The sequence below is a fragment of the Ursus arctos genome, chromosome X (assembly GCF_023065955.2).
Source record: "Ursus arctos isolate Adak ecotype North America chromosome X, UrsArc2.0, whole genome shotgun sequence".
Lineage (NCBI taxonomy): Eukaryota > Metazoa > Chordata > Mammalia > Carnivora > Ursidae > Ursus > Ursus arctos.
In genome coordinates, this window is record NC_079873.1 from 113381993 (window position 1) to 113402970 (window position 20978).

The window sequence follows — 20978 nt, forward strand, 5'->3', positions numbered from 1 at the left end:
TTGCTGTGTGACTCTGAGCAAATTACTTAACCTTGTCAAGTTCAGTTGGTTCATCTTAAAAATAGGAGTAATAATGCACAGTGATGATGTCAAGATTATAATGAATAATGTATATGAGAGTATACAGGGTCTCATACCCAAATCAATAAAGCCCTTTTGTTGTACTCAAATGTAGCACCAGGGCAATGACTACAGCCATTGCTTGGACCTCCAGTTCAGATAATCTTTTACAGTACTTGAAGGCACACTGCTATTCAGGAAAGAATATGGGCTTTAGAGTCAGACCTACTGGATTTTGAATCATGGCTTGAGCAATTCATGATCGTATGACATTGTACAAGTGACTTAAACTTTCTTATTCTTATTTTCATCATTTTCAATGGAGATATTATTATCTACTTACTAAGGAGTTATTGTGAAGATTAAAATAATATTATTATTATTTAAGTTAACACCTGATGCCCAATAGATAATGGAACATATATTTATTAAAGTGGACCATCTTCCTGGCATTTTACAAGGACCTCAGTAGGTTCAGCTGAGAAGTTCGAAACCTATACTCGGAAAAAGATTATGAAACATTAATGTGTTTATCTGTATGTTAGAGTTATGTGCAATTATAGATTGGTCTATAGAAAATCACAAGAACACAAAAGTATAACTAGGGTGCCCTAGTTATAAACAGGATTGTATCTGTTTCGGTATGAGACCCTGTATACTTTCACATACATTGTTCAATATAATCTTCACAGCATCGCTGTGCATTATTACTCCTGTTTTAAACATGAGACAAAAGGGTGCCCTTTTGTTGTTAGTCAGCCATCCCTACTCATTAGGGAAGAGAGCGTATGGATGTAGTGGCACTTGTCCCTACCCAAATCTCATCGTTCCATCATACTGGCAGCTGCCGTGGCAGTTGGGCTGATGGGGGAATAGAAAGTCACCTGTGAAAAGGAGCCATTTAATGGTCCTTTTCGTACACTCCCAAATCAAGGTTTTCCCTGTAATCTGTTCTCAAGAATATTTAAAAGTCGATGGCCTCTTGTAATTCTGATTTATTACTTTGTCATTTTGAGCTGAATTCCAGTAACTTGCTACTGTTTTTGTGTATGTATTTCCTTCTTCTGTTTACAGATTATAAATATTTCTAAATCTCCTTTCTTGCAAGAAAAAGGACAAAATACCAATGACGAAGGTTGTACTGCATTTGTTATGTAAGCCCTTTGATAGGTACTTGCTAGTGAAGGAGGAAGGCAGAGCCAAGCACTATATTGGACTTAATAATGTTAGAGTTGCCATGGTTTTAATTTGATTGCTATTTATTGACCAGTCAAAATGTGTTAGGCAGCATAAAGAACACATCGAAACCATGATCTGGATATTAAGGATTTTATACCCTAAAAAAGGAAGTCCATTAACTCAACTACAAAATGTATCCATTTCTGTAATCACTTGTGAAATCTTGATTGGGGAACTCATTTAGCTAGCCTTATACTTAGAGGGTATTTTTATATCTTTCCAGTTAAAAATTGTGTTGCTTCAAATAACAGTTTAAGATACTGTAATGTGATAGTGCTCACATATATGAAATTATTCCTTCTCAATTGTAAGTTAATTAACAAATATCTCATCAAAAAAAAAAAAAAAAACACTTGGCAGATACAGAAGACCCTGAGAGAACTGACTCCTCAAAGAATAAAGCCGTATTCATTTTGGGTTAGTTTTGGGAAAGCAATCATATAAGGAGAATGGATACCCTCAGAATAACACAGCAGTTGCTCAGTGGGAAATTGAAGGAAGAGAGGTAAATCTGAGGTTGGCAGGACAAAGAGTTTAAAGCTATACTGCAGCTTGGTCCATAGAAATGTAACAGAGTGTCCACTTCTCACTCTACCAATCCCTAGTGAGCACCCATAGTGTCCTAGGTCCCCTGCAAAGAACTGGAGACGTAATGATGAAGACAGGCATTGTTTTTGCCTTTGGAGATATTTGTAGTCTAGCTACACAGACAGGGAAATGTAATTTTCACTTGCTCAACGAATATTTATTGAGTGCTTTCTTTAGGCCAGACATTGTTCCTGGGGCAGGGGAGACAGAGTGAAGAAAAGAGACAAAAATGTCTGTCCCTGTGACCATATTACAATTGGAAGAGACTGATGGCAAATGAGTGTGTGTGTGTGTGTGTGTGTGTGTGTGTGTGTGTGTGTGTGTAGACATGGCTATGTCTTTCTCTCTATCTACATAGATATATCTGTGTCTATATCTACATCTACACTCAGAGAGTGACAGATGCCCTGGAGAACTATAAAGCATGGAAAAGGGGGAGGTCATGCTAGGTAGGAAAGGAAGGTATGGGGAAACCTCACTGGTAAGGTGGTATTTCAATAAAGACCTAATGACGTGAAGGAGTAAGCCATGTAGATATGGGAATGGAGTAGGATAGCATTCCAAAGGGAATAGAAATTTCAAAGACCTTAAAGAACATAGGTAGTAGTATACAGATGTAAGAAAGAGTCAGTGGGTCTGACTGGAGCATTCTGCAGCGGGGTTAATATTTGTAGATTCCAACATTTCTGAATCAATTAGCTCCATCCACATTTTACCTTTACTCCTTAATCCAGGATCTCAACTTCCTTGGTCTCCCCCTCCGTATCTTCCTCTGTCACCTCAGCACGTGGTCATAGGATTTAGCCTCTCCTGGCTTGTGGCCTTGACTTTCTTCTGGTCCCATTTGGAATGTCCTCCTTGATTGGTGTGTTCCCAGATGTTTGGTTTAATGACACTTCATGGCCTCTAGCCCCTCTTTACCCACCCATAAGCCTTGCTAGAGGGGCCCAGACAATATTTGCCTCAAGTTTATTGTGAGACGCAGAGGAAGTAATATATGAGTTAGCACTTTATAAGCTCTGAAGTGTTTTATTCTTGTAATGAAATCTTTAGTTTTAAGGCCATGAGTTCCCTAACAAAAAGATTGCACCAGCAGTAATGTCATTTTACGATACCAAACATAGTAAAAGCAGGGAACAGGGAAAAGAGCAGCTAGGCAGGAGGTCTATCTCTGTCAAGGGTAAGATGAATCATCAGCAAGAAATAGAGTGGCCTTTGAAAGAGTCAGGGCAGCTGGGTTGGGTCCTCTCCATCAGTCTGGGAGAGAGTGCTACATAACTCATCTTCCTCTCTGCCCCTCTATTTCAAGCAGTTTGTAGATTCTTCCTTATTTTTCCTCATGCCAGCTGTTTTTCTTCTTCATTTTTCCCCATGCCAGATTTTTTCCCCACCTTTTTGCTCAGGACTTTGTATCTTTATGTCTCTCTCCTTGCCTCACTTTCCTGCTTCCTCTGCCGTATTATTGTTTACTAGTCCTTGCTCCTTAACCCTGACTGGATTTCACAATGGTCCCTGGGAAAGTTGCTCCAGAAGCTTGCAGTGCAGATGATATCACGAGTCAACATGACTACGTGACCTGCTCTGAGAAGACTATGTCTATGGTGAAGTGACTCCTTGAGAGAGGGGAGCATGTTAACAATGGTGAACAGAGTGTTGCATGAGGAGTCAGTAAGTCTGGGTCAACTCTGACAAATCTCTAGCCTCATGTGGGTCTCAGTTTCCCCAATATATACAATAAAGTTGCTGAACTAGATAAATCTAAAAGTTCTGATCTGCTGGGTTCTGAAAATGCTATGTCAGTGTGAAACACAGAAAGAATTGCTGTTTGGTTTTGGCAGTAGAGAATGGGAGGACCGGAGCTGGTGATGGCACCATTGGAATCATATAGCTCTCTTGTTTCCTAGCACGTTGCAGCGTGCGACAAGCCTCAGGGTCTGTAATAAATGCCTGAAAATACAGACTGGAGACCCTGCTTCCCCAGAAAACTTTCCACTGTGCTCTGCACATAGCATCTGCTCACTGAAAATAACTGAATATATTATGGGCTGACAAACTCTGAATAAACCCTCTTTGTTTCTGAAAGATGGTATTGGCAGATTGCCTAGGATGTGATGAAAGGGGGTAAAGCAACATTAGAGGAAACCCCTAGAAAGAGTTCCTACAGAAGGGAAGTGATGAAGTCAATAAAGCTTTCAGGTTGCTAAGCTAAATGGTCCAAGAGCTCTGTAGTCCACTAAGCCTTAGATTGGTCAGAATCAGACAACACTGATTCTACCTTCAACTTCACCAAGAATTAAGGGACCTATGCTTTTGAAGCAAACAATTTTTTAGCCACCTGACTAAAAATAAAATCTAGAAAATTTGGAATTGCTTTTGTGAGATTAGAAGAGTCCTCTTTCTGACTTAATTTCCCTAATACCCACTTTGATTAACCCATATTTGGAAAGTTATGAGGAATAAACTATGTAGGAGTATATGCAATAATGATAGGATTCACACTGAATTATAACCATGAAGTCTGAGTACAGGGAATGTTTGAATTTGTAGAACTGATTGCAAGTATCCTCCATACACCTAAAGCCATTTTCTTGGTGCAGCTAAAACAGAAATTTCAACATCTTTCCAAACCCAAACTCCCAACCTCCCTTCATCTGTATCCACACTCCTTTACATTCCTCCTGTTACTGTGGAAGCAGCACCTCCATTGCTATCTGAGCCCAACCCCACAACTGTGCCTCTGGTCTCATCCCCTCACCTTCTTGAGTCCATCCCTCCAGCCATGGATGGTCCCTTCTCTCTTCTGTATCAGGCATTTCTCTTTCTGTGTCATTCCCATCAGAAACAAAGACCAAAAAAATAAGGGAAGGGGATTGAGAGGTACAAACTTCCAATTGTAAAATAGATAAGTCACAAGGATGAAAGGTACAGCATAGGTCATATAGTTAATAATACCTTCCCATGGCTTTTCATTATCCCTAGAATAAAATTTGGACTCTTACCACGGCCTACAAGACTGTAGCATCTGGCCTCTGATGACCTCTTCTGTGTTCTACACCTTGCCTTCCGTCCTCTGGCTACAATGATATTGTCTCCTCAAACATACCCAGCTTGTTGCCATCTAGGACCTTTGCACTACTTGTTCCCTTTTCTACTTGTCATCTATTTTTGTCACTCTTAGCCCCATCACATGTGACGGTAGAGCTGTCATTGACATGTGATAGTTAATGAGATCAAACCATAGGCATTGCAGCTGCCACACAAAAGATGCACATAGTGAGACTTGGAGAGAAAAGCATCTACCAAACTGCTAACGCGCTCATAACTAATCCCCTACTAGTTTTTTTTTAAGAGAAGCTTCTTGAATTATATGTTAATCTTAGTTTTCTATCTTGTAATTACTTTTGAAAAGAATTATGTACTATAATTAAAAACATGGTAAAAATAATAACGTTTCCCTGCATTATAGCACTTAGATTGGCTTTTATTCAACAGAAATGCTATAATATAATTGATGTTTTGTTTGATCCTCGGTTTCTTAAATTAAAATGAAAAAATAATATCAGATAAGAAAGTAAATAGAATAAGGAAGTTATATTTCCACAACTTTTGGAAATTTTTATTTTATAAAACTTCGTGTTGAATATTCTTGGGTTAGAATTGATAGTCACAAAAACTGATTTGATTGCTTCACAAAAATCCATTTACCAAGGATCTCTCTTGTTCTTTTCTTTTTTTTTTTCTGTCTTTCTTTCTTTGCCATCAGAATTGATTAAATCAAGTGCATTCATTTGGGATGGCTCTGTTAGGCAAGGAATGAGCCCATTTGTGTGACTAAATTGGGACCACCACAATCAATACATTCAGTGACCTTTCTTAATTCTTTTACTCTGAACAATTGCCTCAATAGAATTATAGCAGGAACTTAAAATCTCAAGATCAATTGTTTTTAAAGTATCCTTTAAGAAAACTCCAACATTAGTTGACATTGGGTTCTATAGCATTATACTGTGATAAGCGGTCAGATATCTTAAAATGAGTTTATCCAAGGAACTTTGGGGACCTATATTTAGGATCTGAAATAAAAGTTGACTCATAAGCATATGGGTCATACATTATTGATTTTTATTTAGAAAAAATCAACAGTTGTAATATCAGTTTATTCGATTATTCTATATATAATTTCCCCTTTTTTTGAAAGAAGGGAAATTTCCCAGAGCACTTATACACCTCTTGTCCTTTACAAATGCATTTCACATACTAAGGCAAACCATCTGTTACCCCGCTAATTTTGCCATGATGAAAATTACTATTATAACTAGACTAGCTTTTTTAAGCATATATGTTTATGTATATGAATACAAATGTGCACAGCGAAATAAACTTTTAAGACTTTTTTCTAGCTTTTGAGGCTGGTGTGGGTATCCTAAAACACAGACCTTTTTCTACTGATTGTCAGCAAAATATAAGCTTGATAGGTTTAGATCCTGGTAACAGCTGGGTTTCAGGCAGCATTGTCACCAAAAAAAAAAAAAAAAAGCTGAACTTTGCACTGTGAAGCTGAGGTTGGAATGGAAAGAACACAAAATCTCGGGAAGGTACATACATTTTTTTCACCCAAACAACTCTTGTAACAAGAATTTATGAAGTGAGGCCAGTCTTGAGAGAGCAAGAGTAGAATGAAAAGAAGTCAGAGTGTGAGTTTAAAGAAAAACTGAAACTATATACCATGCTGTATCAAATGCAAAAAAACCGTAATGGGAATAATGAATATATTCTTGCAAGTGCAGTTACTTCTTATTGAAAACTGAATCTCAGCTTTCATTAAAATTTTCTCTGAGTTATGTGATCATTTGGACAAAGAAGAGGTCTGAAACATATTTATTTTTGTAAATCACACAGGAGAAAAAACAAGAAACTAGGAGCACCAAAAATAACTGTATTTGATTAAAATTTTAAAAACTTTTTACTATTACTTTTTTTTCTTCTTGTTCTCCATCAGTCCCAGAACCTAACATTTGCATATAAAAATATCATGAAAATAACAATGTCTGACCTGTTTCCCCTTGGTTCTATTTTCAGTTATATTATCAGCTACAGGACTGAGCTACTTACGGTACATATTTAAAGAGACAGGGTGAAATTGAAATTAAGTCTAAGTTCGGATCCTATCTTTATAACACTGGGCATCATACCTAATTTCTTTGAGTCCCCATTTTTTTTCATCAGTGGAAAGGGACAATAAATCCTACCTCACAAAAGTGTTCAGGATTGAATGAGAAAATGCATGGGAGGTGCTTAGTTCATAGTGAGCAATTAACAGATGGTCCGTCCCTCACATTTGTATGCTGAACAATGAAATAGTCATAGTCAATATGTAGTTCCGTCCGGCACTTCATACATGAGTCCTCTTATCAACACACAGCTTTTTATGCCCCTAAACCACACCTTGCTGCAAATATTTACATAAAACTGACAAATAACTAATTTAATAATCACCTCATTCCTGTTTCTGAGTCTTCTTGCGTTTTTGATGTTTTTATTTTGATGTTGCCAAGTGTAAAAGCTAAATTCTAATTAGTCTTTTGAATATATTAGTTGTTGTTGTTTTTTTTCTAAGTGATAGGATGCACAGGCCTGTAAGACGTAATATACTATTATCAGAAGTTTCTAAAAGGGAGAACATATCTTTGGAATGTGCCACTTCTATGCCAAAAGAAGTACCTCCCCAGCAAGCCAGTTCTTCAGGGTGAGGTGATCATTTTGACTGTCATGTTAATTTGATGACTTCTTGATGAGACCACCTGCTGTCCAACTCCTGGTTATTCTGCCTACTTCCGGCTTTTAGGGATATTAAATAACATGAATTGGGGGGGGTTTTAAAAGTATTTCTCTTTTTTCTTTTTAAATTATTGATCATATTAAATTTAACAACTTTTAAGACTTTTTTCTTTCTTAGATGATACAGAGATCAACCATATACTCATTTATTTATTTTTTTGATATGTATTCAGTAAAATTTACTCTTTCTGGTATACAATTCTATGAATTTTGGCAAATGCATAGAGTCATGTGAAAATCACCATAATTAAGATACAGAGTAGTTCTGTCATCCCGAAATATTCCCTTGTGCTGCCCTTTTGGAATAAAACCCTCTTTCCTAAACTCTGGTAATCACTAATCTGTTCTCCATCCATATAATTTCCTTTTTCCAGAATGTCATATAGATGGGATCATACAGTATGTAGCCTTTTGAATTTAGCTTATTTCACTTAGCACACTCCTTTGGGATTTCATTCATATTGTCCCATATATCAATAGTTGATGTCTTTTTATTGCTGAATGGTATTAAATAGTATTGATGTACCACACATTCTTTCATCAGTTAATGGACATTTAGGTTGTTTCCACCTTCTGGCTATTAGGAATAGTGCTGACATAAATATTCATACACAAGATTTTTTTGTGGACATATATTTTTATTTATCTAGGGTAAATACCTCAGAATAGGATTGCTGGGTTACATGGTAACCCTACATTTAGCATTTGGAGGAACTACCAAAGTCTTTCCCAGAATGGCTGTATCATTGTGCATTCTCATCAGAATTGTACGAGAGTTCCAGTTGTTCCACATCCTTGACAAAACTTGAATTATTTTACACACACATACACACACGTGTGTATATAAGTATAGAATTATATGTATGTATATGTGTGTGTATATATATTCTAATTCGTCTGTTGACTTTTTGATTATATCTCTTCATGTTATTTAGTATTTGCTCAAGGGGTTTCAACATGCATATCTAACCATTCACAGTCAAGTTAGAGTTAACATTTTACCCCCTCAAGTGAAATGTAGAAGTCTTACAGCCACATCGGTCTATTTATGTTATCCCCTTTATGTTACAGTTGTCATACATATCACACCTACATACACTGAAAATGCCACCAGATAACATACTTTTTGCTTTCAACAGTGATACACATTTTAAAGAACTTAGGAGAAAAATAGTCTATTATATTTATGCATACATTGGCCATTTCTTTTGGTCTTCCTTCATTCCTGAAGTTCCATATTTCCTTCTTTTATCATTTTCCTTTAATCTGAACAACTTAATTTAACATTTCTTTTAGAGAAAGTCTCGTAGCAATGAGTTCTCTTATTTTTTCTTCATCTAAGAATGTCTTTATTTTGCTTTCATATTTTCATTGGATATAGAATTCTGGTTTAACCGTTTTCTTCCTTTTTTTTTCCTTATAGCACTTTAAAGATGTTTAATGTCTTCTGACCATCATGGTTTCTGATGAGGAACACTCAGTCATTGGAATTGTTCTTATTCAAGTAATGTGTCATTTTATCTGGCTGCTTTCAATATTTTTTAAAATTTATCTTTGGTACTCAGCACTTTATGCTAGATCTGCTTTTGGTTTTCTTTGAATTTATTTTATTTTTATTTTGCTGAGTTTATTGAATGTAATTTTATGTCTCCAAACAAATTTGATAAGTTATTAGCCATTATTTCTTCAAAATTTTGGGGTATCAATATCTTTCTTGGCCAATCAGTATCTTTTTGAGACGCTAATGACATGAATGCTACAACTTACGTTATTGTCCACAGGTCCCTGAGGGTCTTTTCAGTTTTTCATTCCTTTTTTTCTCTGTTCTTCAGATTGGATGATTCTTAGTGATCACTCTTCAAGCAATCTGAATCTTTCCTCTGTCATTTTAATTCTATTAAGCACATCCAATAAGGCTTTTTTAATTTCAGATATTTTATATTTCAGTTCTAAAATTTCCACTGGGTTTCTTTTTTATAATTTCCTTCTCTTCTGAGGACTTCTACCTTTCCCTTAATTTTAAGAGAGTTTGCCTTAATCTTATGTAACATGTTTTTAATAATTGCTTTAAAACATTTGATAATTCCAACATCTGTGTTTTTTTCAGTGTTGGCATCTGTTGATTATAATTTTCTTTGAGAATTGGTTTGATTTCCCTAGTTCTTTATATGTTGAGTAATTTTGGATTGTATCCTGAACATGGTGAATATTATGTTGTAAGACTCTGGGACCTCTGTAGAATGTAGACTTCCATTTATTTGCTTTAGGAGGCAATCAACATGGTTAGGCTCAAATCACAAGTTCTGCCTCACCTTTGTGGGCAGTGGTTACAAGGTCTGTTCAGGTTTCAAAACCTTTGCTGTGATCTGCCTCATGTATGTGACACTCAGGAGTTAGTCTGAGACTCGTGTAGTGGTTTATGTCATAGTTCAATTCTCAAATTATGCCTCTTTGCTTCTGCTTTATGTGTGGGTTGCTCAGGGGCAAGTCTAAGACATGTATTACTTCATACACAGAATTAGGGGATCCATTTCTCTAGCACTCTCCTCTCTAGGTTTCCCCCCTCCCACACTTTATGGCTCTCAGGGGCCCCTTTTTCTATTTCCTTTGGTCAGAATGTTGGGTTTCTCTTAGAGTTGTAGTCCCCCTCAGGCTTTCTTGCAGTTCCATATCACTGGGCCTTCCCTCAAGGCAAGAAAGTGAGAAAAATTGTTTCTCTCAGAATTTTTCCTTTTGACTCTCACTATGTAACTCTGCAGCATGTCCTACCCTTGGGTCAAAACCTATTATAAAGGAAGAAAACAAAACCAAGCACTTCGCTACCATTTTAGTCATTCTTCCAGTTTTGTTTTGTTTTGTTTTTTATAAAGGAAGAAAATAAAACCAAGAACTTCACTACTATTTTAGTCATTCTTCAAGTTTTGACTTCTCCATCCAGTCATCCTGGTATTATTTACTTTACTTTTCAGAGTTCTCAGGCAGTTACTTCCTCAGAATTTTTAGCTACAATTAATGGGAGAGACAGGATGTAGTGAGTTACTCCATTTGGCCAGCATCAGAAGTTCTATCCATTTCCCAGAAGCATTTCAACTCTTGATTATGTGGATCACTATATGGCTATACCTCTGTCCTTTATATACATAGCCTGTACAGGTATTTTCCTGAGGATGGATAAGGGAGCATCATTCAGATGTCAAAATAATTTCTGTCTTAAGCAACTGCAAATAAGTCATATTTGTCATACAGCTACTTTCTGTCTTTTCACAAAAAGGAATTCTGCCCACAGGATGGTCTCTGTGACAGTGATTCATTGTAACTATCTTTCTTGGTCATTGGCACTTACCAGTCTGTGGCAATTACATGTTATCAATATAGCATCTGCTAGGTGCTGGCTTAAGTGGCACAAGAAGCACAAACTTCCCTTGGAAGGACATTTGATTTCTGAGATTATTCCACTACAGGTGTGGGTTAGTACTAACCATCCTTCTTCCTACTGCTGTTCTTACATTTTGGTTGGAGTTGGAAATAGATTTTATGGCTATACCTCTATACATATGTATGTATGTATGTATGTGGCTATATATACATCTATTAATTGGCCTTGATAAAGTTTTTTGTCTAACACAGTTTTTTGCAAATGTTTCTGACTTTGATATTTTTTGCAGGGTTATGGTTTCTTTATACTTTCTTTATATTTCATACTTATTTGATTGAGGAACATAAATAAGTACTGTGTGGGACACTAAAGGCAAAGCTATTCAACAAATATTTCTTGAATTCTTAGTATGTGTTAGAAATTGTTTTAGATAGATACTGGGTATAGAGCTCAGTACAAAACAATCAAGATCTTTTTAGCAGAGCACACATTCTGGTAAGCAGAATAGATAGGAATCACATAAACAACAAAATATAAATAGTCAAGTAAATCATCAACTATTATTAAGTACTACATAGAGAATTTAAATTGGGTGACCTGAGAGTAAGTGTAGATGATTACTTTAGAATGAGTGGTTAGGGAAGGCCTCTCTGAACAATGGTAAGAAGGAGCCAGCCATGAAAAAATCAGGAGTAAGAGCATTGCAGGCAGAGAGATAAAATAAATGCAAATAACCTAATATGAAATTGAATTTGGCATGCATGAGTGAAAGAAAGAAGGATAGTATAGTCGGGTAATAGTCAAGGGTTAGAGATGACATCAAAAAGAGGGACATGGGCTAGATCACCTAGGGCCTTTATAGGCCATTGGTTGAGTTTGGATTTCTCTTCAGATGTGATATGAAGTCTTGGGAGAGTTTGATCAGAAGGAAGATTTGTTATTATTTCCATATTAAAATCTTCTTTGTAGCTCTGTGAGGAAGCAGAGTAACTGGAAGCTGTTGCAGGATCTATCAGTGATGATGGTGATTTAAAATAAGGTGTGTAGCAGAGAAAGCACTAAGAAATAGTTGAATTTGATATGTTTTGGAGATACAGCTGGCTAGATTTGCTGATGGGTTGGATGTGGAGAATAAGAGAAATAGAGAAAATGAAGTATGGGTTCTAGGTGTCTGGCCTAAGCAATTGGATGAATGATAGTTTAATTTATTAAAATGGAGAACACCACAGGAGGCGCAAATTAGGCTGAGAGCACGGATTTAAAGACATATTTTTGTCTTGTTAAGTTTGAGATGTCAATTAGATACTTAAGTGGAGATGTTGAGAATGCAATTGGATATATGAGACTGGAGTTGAGGAGAGATCTGTGTTGGAGACATAAATAGTCATCAGGTACTTAAAGACATGAGATTAAATGATATCACCTGTGGATATTGAAGAGGCCTAAGGACTGAACCTGGGCACTCTACCATTTAAAAGTGAGTTAGAAGAGGGACAACCAAGCAAAGGAAACTGAAAAGGAGTGGCCTGTGACATAGAAAGAAAATCAGGAAAGTGGGATTTAGGTAATGAAAAGTAAAAATTTTATACACACACATGCACACACACACACAAAGAAGCACAATGACTCAGTGCTTTGTATCCTTAGACAAATTTCTTATTGCAAACAATGCATCATGTGAAGGAAGAGGGGTACTAACAGGAAAGCCCTAACAGAAGAGAAAGTATTTTGGCGGAGCCCTGAAAGAATAACAGAATTGTGATAGGAATGTGAGATGGAAGAATTTCCCACACTGAGGAAACAGCATTAACAAAAGATCAATAGTAATGAGTTATCAGAATTTGCTAACATTCGTGTTTATTGTTTGTCAAATTCTGAGGAAAGTGCCTTTGGATCCTAAAAATATATCTACAAGGTAGGTACAATATTCATTCCCATTTTTTTAGATAAGGAACTGATGCCCATAGGAGTTAAGTGACTTCTAACTGGTTAAACAACTAGGAAATGGTTGACGTCTTGATGTGAACCTTTGAGATGATTCCAGAGTCTATGCTCCAGACAGCTACGCTAAGAAAAGCACACAAGGAATATACCTAAACAATGGAAGCTTCAAGTGAAGGCCCCATGCTGTAAAATAAAGTGCAGAAACCTCAAAAAGCATAAGCTTTGTACTAAGGGTCATGGTTGTATTTTCCAAAATCTTACAGAAAATTCATAGAAATCCATCAAATCATAGAGTTGTAAGATCCTTAGAGACTATTCAGAATACTCCTTTCTTCATATTTGGGGAATGCATTAGCATAAAGGCTAACAAAAAGAGTCCCTCAAACACATTCATTTAAATAATACAGAAGTTTTTCTTTCTCATGTAACAGGGTGAATAGCCTAGATGGTGGAGCAATTCTGCTACACAAGGTCATTCAGGGACATAGGAACTTTCTACCTTATTATATGACCAGCTGATTTCTGCATGGTCAAAGTAAGTAGGGGAGGTGGGTAGGGGGATGGATAAAATAGGTGATGGGGATTAAAGAGCACACTGATTATTATAAGCACTAAGTAATGTATGGAATTGTTGAATTATTATATTTTATACCTGAAACTACTATAACACTGTATGGTAGCTCTACTGAAATAAAAATAATAATAAAACAGAATTACAATATGATTCAGTAATTCCACTACTGGGTATTTACCCAAAGAAGAAAAAACATTAATTCAAAAAGATACATGCACCCATATGTTTATTGCAGCATTTTTTACAATAGCCAAATTATGGAAACAGTCCAAGTGTCCATAGATAGATGAATGGCTAAAGAAGATGTGAGATATATACATATATATATACACACACACACACACACACACACACACATACACACACACACACACACACACAAGAATATAACTCAGCCATAAAAAAGAATGAAATTTTGCCATTTGCAACATGGAGCTAGAGAGTATAATGCTAAGTGAAATAACTCAGTCAGAGAAAGACAAATACCATAGAATTTCACTCATGTGGAATTAAAGAAACAAAGCAAATGCACAAAAGGAAAAAACAGATTTCTGCCTGTATTCTCCTCTAGGATTTCGATGGTTTCCTGTCTCACATTTAGGTCTTACATCCATTTTGAATTTCTTTTTGTGTATGGTGTAAAAAAGTGGTCCAGTTTCATTCTTCTGCAGGTTGCTGTCCAGTTTTCCTAACACCACTTGGTGAAGAGACTATCTTTTTTCCATTGGATATTCTTTTCTGCTTTGTTGAAGATTAGTTGACCTTACAGTTGTGGGTCCATTTCTGGGTTCTCTATTCTGTTCTATTGATCTGTGTGTCTGTTTTTGTGCCAGTACCATACTGTCTTGATGACTACAGCTTTGTAATATAGCTTGGAGTCTGGAATCGTGATGCCTCCTGTTTTGAAACAACAGGTATTGGCCAGGATGCAGAGAAAGGGGAACCCTCTTGCGCGGTTGGTGGGAATGCAAACTGGTGCAGTCACTCTGGAGAACAGTTTGGAGGTTCCTCAAAAAGTTAAAAATAGAACTACCCTATGATCCAGTAATTGCACTGCTAGGTATTTACCCAAAGGATACAAAAATACAGATTCAAGGGGATGCATGCCTCCCGATGTTTATAGCAGCATTATCAACAATAACCAAATTACGGAGAGAGCCCAAATGACCATCAACTGATGAATGGATAAAGAAGAGGTGGTGTATATACACAATGGAATATTACTCAGCCATCAAAAAGATTTGCAACGATGTGAATGGAGCTAGAGTGTATTATGCTAAGTAAAATAAGTCAGAGAAAGACAAATACCATATGATCTCACTCATATGTGGAATTTAAAAAAGAAGCCAGATGAACATATGGGAAGGGGGAAAAGAAAAAAGGAGAGAGGGAAACAAGCCATAAGTGACACTTAATGATAGAGAACAATCTGAAGGTTGATGGAGGGAAGTGGGTGAGGGATGGGCTAGATGGGTGACGAGTATTAAAGAGGTTACTTGTTGTGATGAGCACTGGGTGTGGTATGTAAGTGATGAATCACAGAATTCTACTCCAGCAACCAACATTGCACTGTATGTTAATTAAAATTTAAATTAAAAAAGTAATAAAAATAAATAAATAAAGTCAAACCAGTAAGAATAAAGGTCAGGGTTAGAAATTGGACTTTTTTTAAAAACAAGTTTAAAAAAAAAACAAGCAGAGAAACAAAAAGACAGACATAACTATAGAGAACAAACTGATAGTTACCAGAAGGGAGGTGGGTGGAGGGATGAGTGAAATAGATGAATGGGATTAAGAGTACATTTATCATGATGAATACTGAGTGAATTGTTCTATAACTATATATTTTTAATTTTTTTATTTAAATTCAAGTTGGTTAACATACAGTGTATTAGTGTCACAGCTAGAATTTAGTGACTCACCAGTTGCATATAACACCCAGTGCTCATTGCTTCAAGTGCCCTCCTTAAGGCCCATTACCCAATTACCCCATCCCGCCACCCACCTCACCTCCATCAACCCTCAGTTTGTTCTCTATAGTTAAGAGTCTCATGGTTTGCTTCCCTCTCTCTTTTTTCCTTCCCATATGTTCATCTGTTTTGTTTCTTAAATTCCACGTGACTAAAATCATATGGCATTTGTCTTTCTCTAACTGACTTCCTTCGATTAGCATAATACCCTCTCCCTCCATCCATGTCATTACAAATGACAAGATTTCATTCTTTTTGATGGCTGAGTAATATTCCAATATATATACACACCACCTCTTCTTTATCCATTCATCTGTAAATGGACATCTGGGCTCTTTCCATACTTTGGCTATTATGGACATTGCTGCTATAAACATTGGGGTGCATGTGCCCCTTTGACTCACTGTTTGTAGAACTATGTTTGAATCACTATGTTTGGATAAATACCTAGCCATTGCACTACTAAGTATGTATCACTGTATTTTACTATACTATTTAATATAATGCTATACATTAATTATACTGGGATTAAAATAATTAATTAATTTAAAAATATATGACATTTGCAAATAAAAAAATTTACTTTAGTGAGAAATAATAATTTCCATGTGATACAAATATACCCATTTTTAAGTGACCAGTCTGATGCATTTTGAGAAATATATATGCTTGTGAACTAACACTTCAATTCAATTAAAGAACAGTTCCACCACCCCAGCAAAGCTCCCCTACTCCACTTTGAAGTCCGTCACTACCAGCACCCCAATGTAGTTCCAGACAATCTTTGATATACTTTCTTACAAAACTGACTGGGTTTTTTTGATTTTGTTCAAGAATTTCAGGGGCACCTGGGTGGCTCAGTTGTTAAGCATCTGCCTTTGGGGTTCTGGGATTGAGCCCTGCATCAGGCTCCCTGCTCCGCTGGGAGTCTGCTTCTTCCTCTCCCACTCCCCCTGCTTGTGTTCCCTCTCTCGCTATCTGTCTCTCTCTCTGTCAAATAAATAAATAAAATCTTTTAAAAATTTTTCATATAAATAGGATCATACAGTAAGTGTCCTTTTGTTTCTGGCTTCTGTTGGTCAGTATAATGTTTTTGAGATTCATCCATATTTTTGCATGTATCGAGAGTTCATTCGTTTTTAATGCTGCTAGTCCTCCATTGTATGGATATACTTCAATTTGTTTATCTATTCACCAGTTGGTGAATATTTGCATTGCTTTCAGTTTGGGGCTCCAATGCATACAGCTGCCATTAATGTTTGTGTGCCAGCCCTTTGTAAAGGCGTATATTTTTATTTCTTATTGGGTAAATAACTAAGAGTAAACTTGCTGGCTCAGAGTGTAAGTTCAAGTCTAGCTTTAAGAGAGATTATTAAATTTTTTTCCAAAATAGTTGTTACATTTACATTTCCACAAGTAACTATGAGTGTTCCCATTGCTGAACATCCTAGCCAACAGTTGGTATTAGTCTCTATTTTTAGTTTTATCCATTCCAGTAAGGTAACTCATTATGGTTTTATTTTGTCCTTTCTGATGACTAATTATTTTACCATATGTTCATGTACTTACCAGCCATTCACATATCAGCCTTTGTGAAGTGTCTGTTCAAATTGTTTGCACATTTTTATTGGTTTGTCTTTTTATTGTGTTGTAAGAGTTCTTTATACATTCTAGACATAAATTATTTTGGTTTTTTTTTTTTAAGATTTTATTTATTTATTTGACACAGAGAGAGAGAGACAGCCAGCGAGAGCGGGAACACAAGCAGGGGGTGTGGGAGAGGAAGAAGCAGGCTCATAGCGGAGGAGCCTGATGTGGGGCTCGATCCCATAACGCCGGGATCACGCCCTGAGCCAAAGGCAGACGCTTAACCGCTGTGCCACCCAGGTGCCCCTAAACATAAATTATTTTGCAGAGATTACTAAGAAATTTTCTTTTTGTCTGTAGGTTGCATTTGCATTTTTTTAGCAGTATATCTTTTAAGAGCATATTTTTTTAGTTTGGTGAAACCCAGTTTAGAATTTTCTGTAGGGTTCATTCTTTGTATAACTCAAATAAAAATTTTAGAGATCTTCTAGAAGTTTCAGGTCTTTAGCTTCCATATTCAGGTATATGATACATTTTGATTTTTTATTTGATACATTAAATTTTATATATAGTGTGAAGTAAGAGTTGAAGTTTATATTTTTTCCATATCCATATCAAGTCATTTCAGCAATGTTTGTGGAAAGGAGTATTCTTTCCTCCCATTGACTCACCATGGCACTTTTGTCAAAAATTAATTACCAGGGTCCAGTCCAAGATGGCAGAGGAGTAGGAGACCTTAGTCTTATCTGGTCCCAGGAATTCAGCTAGGTAGCTGTCAAATCATTCTGAACACCTGCAAACTCAACCAGCAATCTAAGAAAAGAATAGTTGCAACTCTGCAAATAGAAAAGCAACCACTTTCTGCAAGAATGAGAAGATGGAAAAACTCACCTCAAAAAGGAGAACAAGAGGCAGTACTGACTGCCAAGAAAATAATCAGTATGGACATAAGTAAGATGTCAGAACTAGAGTTCAGAATAATGATTATGAAGATACTAGCTAGGCTTGCAAAAAGCGTAGAAGACACTAGAGAATCCCTTTCTGGAGAAATAAAAGAACTAAAATCTAATCAAGTCAAAATCAAAAAGGCTATTAATGAGATGCAATCAAAAATGGAGGCTCCAATTGCTAGGATAAATGAGGCAGAAGATGGAATTAGTGATATAGAAGACAAAATGATGGAGAATAAAGAAGCTGGAAAAGAAAGAGAGAGAGAGATAAACAACTACTGGACCACGAGGGGAGAATTTGAGAGGTAAGTGATACCATAAAGTGAAACAATATTAGAATAATTGGGATCCCAGAAGAAGAGGAAAGAGAGAGGGGGGCAGAAAGTATATTGGAGCAAATTATAGATGAGAACTTCCCTAATCTGGGAAAGGAAACAGGCATCCAAGTCCAGAAGGCACAGAGAACCCCCCTCAAAATCAATAAAAATAGGTCACCACACCGACATATAATAGTGAAACTTGCAAATGTCAGAGACAAAGAGAAAATCCTTAAAGCAGCTTGGGGCAAGAGGTCTGTAACCTACAAGGGTAGAAACGTTAGGCAGTAGATCTATTCACAGAGACCTGGCAGGCCAGAAGGGACTGGCATGATATATTCAGAGTGCTAAATGAGAAAAATATGCAGCCAAGAATACTTTATCCAGCAAAGATGTCATTCAAAATAGAAGGAGAGATAAAAAGCTTCCAGGACAAACAGAAACTAAAAGAATTTGTGACCACCAAACGAGCCTTAAAAGAAATACTAAAAGGGATCCTTTAAGTGGAGAGAAAACCCAAAAGTAACATAGACCGGAAACAGTGACTTTACAGGTAATACAATGGCACTAAATTCGTATCTTTCAACAGTTACTCTGAATATAAATGGACTAAATGCCCCAATCAAAAGGCACAGGGTATCAGAATGGATAAAAAGGCAAGACCTATCGATATGCTGTCTGCAAGAGACTCACTTTAGACCCAAGAAACCTCCAGATTTAAAGTGAGGGGGTGGAAAACCATATATCATGCTAATGGACATCAAAAGAAAGCTGGGGTGGCAATCCCTATATCAGACAAATTAAATTTTAAACCAAAGACTGTAATAAGAGATGAAGAAGGGCAATATATCATACTTAAAGGGTCTATCCAACAAGAAGATCTAACTATTGTAAATATTTATGACCCTAACATGGGAGCAGCCAATTATATAAACCAATTAATAACAAAATTAAAGAAACACATTGATAAAAATACAATAATAGTAGGGGACTTTAGCACCCCACTCACTGCACTGGACAGATTTTCTAAGCAGAAGATCAACAAGGAAACAAGTGCTTTGAATGACACACTGGACCAGATGGACTTAACAGATATATTCAGAACACTCCACCCTAAAGCAACAGAATACACATTCTTCTCCAGCGCACATGGAACATTCTCCAGAATAGATCACATACTGGGTCACAAATCGGGTCTCAACCAGTACCAAAAGATTGGGATTATTCCCTGCATATTTTCTCACCACAATGCTTTGAAACTGTAGTTCAATCATAAGAGAAAATTTGGTAAGAACTCAAATACACGGAGGCTAAAAAGCATTCTACTAAAGAATGAATGGGTCAACCATGAAATTAAAGAATTTTAAAAATTCATGAAAACACAACTGTTCAAAACTTTTGGGATGCAGCAAAGGTGGTCCTAAGAGGTAAGTACATAGCAATGCAAGCCTATCTCAAAAAATTAGAAAAGTCTCAAACACACAAGCTAACCTTACACCTAAAGGATCTAGAGAAAGAACAGTAAATAAAGCCTAATTCAAGCAGGAGAAGAGAAATAATAAAGATTAGAGCAGAAATCAATGAAATAGAAATCAAAAGAAGAGTAGAACAGATCAACGAAACTAGGAACTGCTCTTTGAAAGAATTAATAAGATCAATAAACCCAAAGCCAGACTTATCAAAAAGAAAAGAGAAAGGACCCAAAAGAATAAAATCATGAATGAAAGAGGAGAGACCACAACCAACACTGAAGAAATACAAACAATTATAAGAACATAGTAGGGGCAACTATAGGCCAAATAATTAGGCAGTCTGGAAGAAATGGATGCATTCCTAGAGACATATAAACTACCAAAACTGAGTCAGGAAGAAATAGAAAACCTGAACAGACCCATAACCAGCAAGGAAATGGAAGCACTAATCAAAAATCTTCCAACAAACAAGAGTCCAGGGCCAGGCTTCCCAGGAGAATTCTACCAAACATTTAAAGAAGAATTAACACCTATTCTTCTGAAGCTGTTTCAAAAAATAGAATTGGAAGGAAAACTTCCAAACTCTTCCTATGAGGCCAGCATTACCTTGATCCCAAAACCAGACAAAGACCCCACCAAAAAGGAGAATTACAGACCAATATCCTGATGAACATGAATGCAAATATTCTCACCAAAATCCTAGCCAATAGGATCCAGCAGTACATTGAAATGGTTATTCACCACGACCAAGTGGGATTTATTCCTGGGCTGCAAGCATGGTTTAACACCTGCAAATCAATCAATCAATGTGATACACTACATAAATAAAAGAAAGGACAAGAACCATATGATCCTCTCAATAGATACAGAAAAAACATTTGACAAAGTACAGCATCCTTTCTTGATTAAAACTCTTCACAGCATAGGGATAGTGAAAACATACCTCAATATCATAAAGCCATATACAAAAAGCCCACAGCAAATATCATTCTCAATGGGGAAAAACTGAGAGCTTTTCCCCTAAGGTAAGGAACATGGCAGGAATGTCCACTATCACCACTGC